Source organism: Micromesistius poutassou (assembly GCF_964030765.1).
Source record: "Micromesistius poutassou genome assembly, chromosome: 10".
Lineage (NCBI taxonomy): Eukaryota > Metazoa > Chordata > Actinopteri > Gadiformes > Gadidae > Micromesistius > Micromesistius poutassou.
This window is the reverse complement of record NC_140280.1, coordinates 662,880-670,379: the sequence shown is the minus strand read 5'-3', so window position 1 is coordinate 670,379 and position 7,500 is coordinate 662,880.

Here is a 7,500-nt window from a genome sequence, read left to right as displayed (position 1 = left end):
TGTCGGGGGCGGCGTGGCTGAGAACGTCACGTTGCTGGGGTCTGTGTGCTCTGCGGCAAGGGCGTCCGGGCAGAGCGCGAACGGTGACCCGCTCTTCATTACCCGGGTCTGTTATTCCAGCAGGATGCTCCCACTGTCACAGACAGACACGTCAAACCAGGGATTCAGAACAAAACAAAAACAAAGCCATGGTTTACTGTAACCATAGCCACTGTAGGCGTTTTAATGTGAGAACTCTGCTTGTATAGGCTACCAATGAACAAACTTAGTTCTTCCCTAAGTTAAATATTTATGAATTGCAGTGGGGATAATAACGATAAATCTCCCAAATTAGCAATCTCTTAATTGCAAAGTATGCAATAAGTCGTTTCAACCCCTGATGGAACCCACTCTAATGTATAATTTAGAGACAAATAAGAAAACTACAGAAAACGAATACAAGAACGCTTACACTCTGAACTATACTTCCTACTAATGCTCCACAGATAGCTTCATAATGCCTCGTTTGCTGTAGTTTGACTCATTTTGAAAGGGAGCGTCCTCCTAGACTAACAGGATTGGGTTGGAATGAGAAGGAGTCACCAATATACCGCTGGGGATGAGACACCCAGCATGCATCTGGGTTTCTGTCTCTTAGAAAGCACCTGGCGAAAAATCAGATCACGATGAACACTTTACCATATCGCTTTTCTACCCGTCGGCTCGGGCCGCATTGTGCTTGTCAAGCCATGCCCCGTCCATAAATCCATTAGTCGCTGGGGCGCCCGGCCAATGGGGTTCTCCGCTGTTACCGAGAGCGAAGGGAAACATTGGCATGGTGCTGGGTTTAATCTGCTAAGTATTCACTCCCTGCTGGTGTCAAGGTGCCAGTCTGTCAGAAGGAATGGCTTCTCCTGCTCCCTAGCAGACCCAACCCTCCGGGGACCTGCGGCGGAGGCTACTCTCCTCCGTCTCTCCCCGGGCGTGGTTACTAACGGCAGGGTGTTCAGCGAGCAACGGGCGGCTCTGCGGTCCTGTCGTTCCGTTCTAATTGAGAAACTAGAGGATAGGTGATACATTAAGCAGTAGGCCTACACTTATCAACGACAAGAGCTAGGTGTTGTTGATGCTACCGTGTGGATCATTGTGAGTTCTCTCTGAGAATGATGCTCTGGTAACAAAAGTATGTTAACCAGCATTGATAATATGAACATTAATTAAATCCGACCTGAGCCTGTCGTCGTAAATGGACTGCCGGACATATCTACAGAGAAACCATGACCATGGAATATTTATTCCTGGATACAATTGTAATCACGTTTACATCCCGAAATGTATATATCGTTAAAAATGAATTAAAATGATTAAAATGTACATTTAAAAAGAAATGTAGCCTACCGACTGATCCATAACTACTGATCCATGCGCATCATGGTTTATACTCTTCGAGGTATTAATAGGCCTGCTGACCGTAAAGGTCTAGAGAGTGATCGAACTGCATCCAGGTGTTAGGCCATCCAGGTGTTGTGGCCATCCAGGTGTTGTGGCCATGCAGGTGTGCGATTTCATGGGCTGCTCCGACAACACGTGATGCGCATCTCCAGCGCAGCCGATTCATCATTTCGACACTACTGCGCGTGCACGTAATAACCCCTCCTTTCCTCCATCGCGTAAAACAGGGCACGAGGCAGCGTGTGCACGCGCACGTACCACCAGGACTGCTGCTTCGTTTGATTCTCCTCTCTCCTCCAGAGGGGGAGGCTCGCGTCCGCCCGTTGCGTACCGAGCCGTCTATACCACGCGACTCCCCCCTCCTCGCTCTCGCTCTCTCTCTCTCTCTCTCTCTCCCTCTTTCTCTCTCGTGCTGTTGTTGTGGCCGCGCAGCGCGCTCCCGCCACGACGTCAGGAAGGAGCTATACTCCATCACGGTAACTAGGTGATGAAGAAGAAGAAGATGATGGTGATGATGATGAGGGAGCATCGTTGACTTTGCTCTCTCGGATCTTTTTTTTTTTAATATATATATACGGTACTTGGAACCAATAAGAGTTGTTGGCCCCCCTGAGATCTTCGCTTTTGAACCAATCCACCCCGCCGGGTCTCCCATCCGTCTCCTCCTGTGAGTCGAGACCGAGATGGGGAACGAGGCGAGCATGGAGGGCGGTCAGCCCGGAGACCCAGCAGCATCCGCGGGGATGATGGGGTCCATGGTGGCCGGAGGACCGGGCACCGGCCAGCCGATCAACCCGCTGAACGGAGGAGGGAGCGGAGGCCCGGCCGGGAATAGGTAAAGAACGCCCGGTTATGTGTGCTGGATCATTTTCTCTGATGCTAAGAACGGCTGGGACGAGATCTCTCTCTCTCTCTCTCTCTCTCGATGTGTCATTCGGTGTTAACCAGATGTGTGTCTCGGTGGAAACACGGAGAGTGTTAGATAAGATGTGGTGCTGCTGAGAGGGAGAGATGAGAGTTGAACCTGCACCGTCCGTCCGGTGTAACGCTTCAGCGTTACCGCTGTCGAGTGTGTGGAGAGCGGGAGGGAGGGAGAGCTGTCCGCGGTGCTGAGAACTGGTGCCGAGGTCGGCAGGACCGCGTCTTCAGGAAATAAAGCTTGCCACACCGACATAGGAAATAGGAAATAGGCTTGGCATTGCACACAAGGAATCTCAGCCTCGATATGTCTGTCTCTGTGCGTTCTCCTGATTGTCATGGCTGTTGTGTGTGTGTGTGTGTGTGTGTGTGTGTGTGTGTGTGTGTGTGTGTGTGTGTGTGTGTGTGTGTGTGTGTGTGTGTGTGTGTGTGTGTTTTCACCCCCCCACCCCCCACACCCCCTTCAACGACACCATAGTATTTTACAATCGTCTTGATGTGAGGGGGTCGTACTGTCTTGCAGCGTGATCCGCGGACGTGTCTTTCCGCGAGAGACAGACTAGCTATACGCTTCCGATCGTGCCAACAACACACGCTGCGATGTAGAACGGGATCACGCAAATAAAATGGTAGACACCTCTCGTAGTATATTTTGATTTAGTGATCTCGGGTCGGGCGAGGTGCGTGTTTCCGCATGGAGGTTCTGTGAGTGGGGCGGGAGGACAGTGCGTGTGCGCGTGTTGGCTTCGTCTGTGTGTGTGCATAGTAAGGAGAGACGAGCCCTGGTGTAGGCGTGCGTTTTGCCAATGTGTGCGCACCTGCTTTGGTAAGATGTGCCACGGAACCCGCGCTGGACGCGAGGCGAAATGACCACAATGTTACTACGTGTGGTTCTTGGATGAGGCGTGGGGATGGACCCGTGCAACAATCGGAGCACCGCACAAAATACACAGCCTACGACATTGGACGAATCTGAAATCATGTGTTCTGGGGGGGGGGGGGGGGGGGGGGGGGGGCTGTAGTACAGTCACATGTTATGTTAGGCCAATGTGTCGCTCCTATTGCAACGGACTGCAGTGGCAACGTGTCAGAAAATCAAGAGGCATGATTTCATTTCATGGAGACATAGATTCCATAGAGAATCCATAGAGCCACAGTGACCGCTGATGCTGTGCGGGAGCAGTGTGCTGTGATGCTGAACATGGGTGTAGGACTGTACGCACTAGGACCCATGGAGGAGGGGGGTGGGGGGGGCGGTCCATGATGAATGAAGTGAGAAGCCTGAGCGCCAGACTCTCCGCGCTTACGTAACAGAGCTGGGCTATAGCGGACGCTTCCCATGCCTCTCATGTACATCAGGTCCATCACCGCCGGACCGGGAGTCAATATTGGCCCCGCTTATAACAAAAGCGTTCAATATTTGATACCCGCCCTATATATATATATATATAAGCTCTTTTTCTTGAGCGGGATGGTCGTGCTTACCGTGAGCAAGAGCACTGTCATTAAGTATTTATAGGCATGTGAACAGACTGTATCACGTGCAGAGGCGATGTGCTCGCGTCCCTTTCTCTCTCCCTCTCTCCCTCTCTCACACACACACATACATATATATACAGACACACGCACACGCACATGCACACGCACATGCACATATATACAGACACATGCACACGCACATGCACACACTCACACATACATACACACACACACACACACACACACACACACACACACATATACAGACACATGCAAACGCACATGCACACACACACACACACACACACACACACACACACACACACACACACACACACACACACACACATACACATATACAGACACATGCAAACGCACACACACACACACACACACACACACACACACACACACACACACACACACACACACACACACACACACACACACACACACACACACAGCCCATCTCCAGCAGCAGCTCTTCTTGTTCTTATAGCGACTGCCTTGGTCGGCTGCCTCTCACTCCTCCTGCTCCCCTCTCATTGGTTCTTCGTACCGTCTCTGGTCGCCTGCGTTCTGCTGCTCCCTCCTTCTGCCTGTCGGTCTTATTTTATTGCTGTCTCCTGTGAATCATGCAAGCACAGCGGGCCATTTGTATTTTTAATTTTGACAATTAGAGAGATTACAAGGAGGGCTCTTAAATGCGGATCTCCATGGAGACGTAATGTTACAAGATGTTATGTAGACGTAATGTTACAAGATGTTATGCAGACGTAATGTTACAAGATGTTATGTAGACGTAATGTTACAAGATGTTATGCAGACGTAATGTTACAAGATGTTATGTAGACGTAATGTTACAAGATGTTATGTAGACGTAATGTTACAAGACGTTATGTAGACGTAATGTTACAAGATGTGATGTAAACATACTGTTATAGTGGTTCTCTATGGTAACGTGCTGTTACAGGCTGTTATGTTACAGGCTGTTATGTGAAGATACTGTTACAGGCTGTTATGTTACAGGCTGTTATGTGAAGATACTGTTACAGGCTGTTATGTTACAGGCTGTTATGTGAAGGTTCTGTTACAGGCTGTTATGTAAAGGTGCTGTTACAGCCTGTTCTGTTACAGGCTGTTATGTTACAGACTGTTCTGTTACAGGCTGTTATGTAAAGGTGCTGTTACAGCCTGTTATGTTACAGGCTGTTATGTAAAGGTGCTGTTACAGCCTGTTATGTTACAGGCTGTTCTGTTACAGGCTGTTATGTAAAGGTGCTGTTACAGGCTGTTATGTTACAGCCTGTTATGTTACAGGCTGTTCTGTTACAGGCTGTTATGTAAAGGTGCTGTTACAGCCTGTTCTGTTACAGGCTGTTATGTAAAGGTGCTGTTACAGCCTGTTATGTTACAGGCTGTTCTGTTACAGGCTGTTATGTAAAGGTGCTGTTACAGGCTGTTATGTTACAGCCTGTTATGTTACAGGCTGTTCTGTTACAGGCTGTTATGTAAAGATGCTGTTACAGGCCGTTATGTTACAGGCTGTTATGTAAAGGTGCTGTTACAGGCTGTTATGTAAAGGTGCTGTTACAGGCCGTTATGTTACAGGCTGTTATGTAAAGGTGCTGTTACAGGCTGTTATGTAAAGGTGCTGTTACAGGCTGTTATGTGAAGGTTCTGTTACAGCCTGTTCTCCATGGAGACATGCTGCCAGTGCTGCTCTGACTGCTGCCCATTCACACACATCAGCATCATTACTCTTGGTCCGCCTCCCCCTCCGACTGCATCCGGCCAATCACGAGGCGGCTCCAGCCGTCCCTACCTTCTCCCCTCGCGGGAGCGGGGCTGTAGCGGGGGGGGGGGGGGGGGGAGCGGGGCTGTACGTCCACACGCAGCGGCCATGGGGGAGCGGGGGGGGGGGGGGGGGGGCGGTACGTCCACACGCAGCGGCCATGGGGGAGCGGGGGGGGGGGGGGGGGGGGGGGAGCGGGGCTGTACGTCCACACGCAGCGGCCATGGGGGGGGGGGGGGGGGCTGTACGTCCACACGCAGCGGCCATGGGGGGGGGGGGGGGGAGATGTACGTCCACACGCAGCGGCCATGGGGGGGGGGGGGGGGGCTGTACGTCCACACGCAGCGGCCATGGGGGGGGGGGGGGGGGGGGGGGGGGGGGATGTACGTCCACACGCAGCGGCCGTGGGGGGGGGGGGGGGGGGGGGATGTACGTCCACACGCAGCGGCCGTGGGGGGGGGGGGGGGAGCAGGGAGCATAAGCATGCAGCAGAGCCTCCGCTCCTCTCCTCTCGCTACCTGACGCGTTCCTATTTCATCTCTCAGACCCTCAAAGCCCTCGCAGCCGCCCGCTCTACTACCCACAATGCTCTGCTCACGCAGGAGGAGGGGGAGGGGGAGAGCTGACTCTGTGCACATCTGGGTTTATGGGGGGATATATATATATATACACACATATACATATATATATATATTTACTCTGTTACACATAGAGCATTCATTCATCCCCACTTGCACACATGCACATGCCTAAGGAAAACTCTCTGTGGTATATATACACACACACACACACACACACACACATATATATATATATATGCGCATCAGAGCCCCAGCTCTGTAGCCCTCCATATATATATATGTGTGTGTGTGTGTGTGTGTGTGTGTGTATATATACCACAGAGAGTTTTCATGTAGCATGTGCGTGTGTGCAAGTGGGGATGAATAAATGCTCTATGTGTGTAACGGAGTAAATAAATAAAAAAAATGAGTATGTAAATAATATTAAATCCTGTGTCATTGGGTCAAGACTTTTATTTTGGTATGTCTGACGGTAAAGACGGTATCTGCTGCAGGTAGGCAGAGCAAGGAACGTGTCCGCATGAAAAATCAGTTTAAAGTCATGTTATCATTGTTTTATACCAGTAATTTATCTCGAGACAGTTGTTACAAATATATGCCATCATATAACTTAGATTATTGGGATATTTTGGCATAGTATTGTTTCTTTTATTTGATTTGCTATTTTCGTTTGCGCGCACACATGGTTGTCGTGCCATTCGTAATATTGTATTTATTTCGTCTAGGCGGACCAGACCAATGCTCATACCCCTTTCTGTATTATTTGCTGACCCAATGTGCAGGACAGGTGACCAATAAGTTATTGTGGTTCTATGTGTCTTGTACGTTAGAATCGTCCTCGTGGTGTTGCGATCTCGACCTCGTGGTTATAACGTATTTTACGTGCAGTACCGTTAGTCGCCACACGAGTGGAGAGTTCACCTGTTTACCGGCGTTGTGCAGCGCGACTAACGTTTAAAATGGATGTATTTTTCTTATTTGTATGCTGTATGTCAGATTATCATAGGAATTGTATATCTTTTTTGTGTTTACTAGTTTGTATAACACACTATGGTGCAGAAAAGACGGTATCTGCTGCAGGCAATAAAACCCGTTGCATCCAATGCTGAGTCCAATACCGCACGAAAGAAACACAACGCAGGTTACATATGCACACACACAGTATACGAACGTGTGTTTGTATTTGTGCGTATACTGTTTACCGTGTACAGCATGTAGGTGTACATATTTTATTAGATCTTTACTTCTGCCATAGCACAAAATCCTGTTACTGATGTAGTCCCTGTCTTACACACG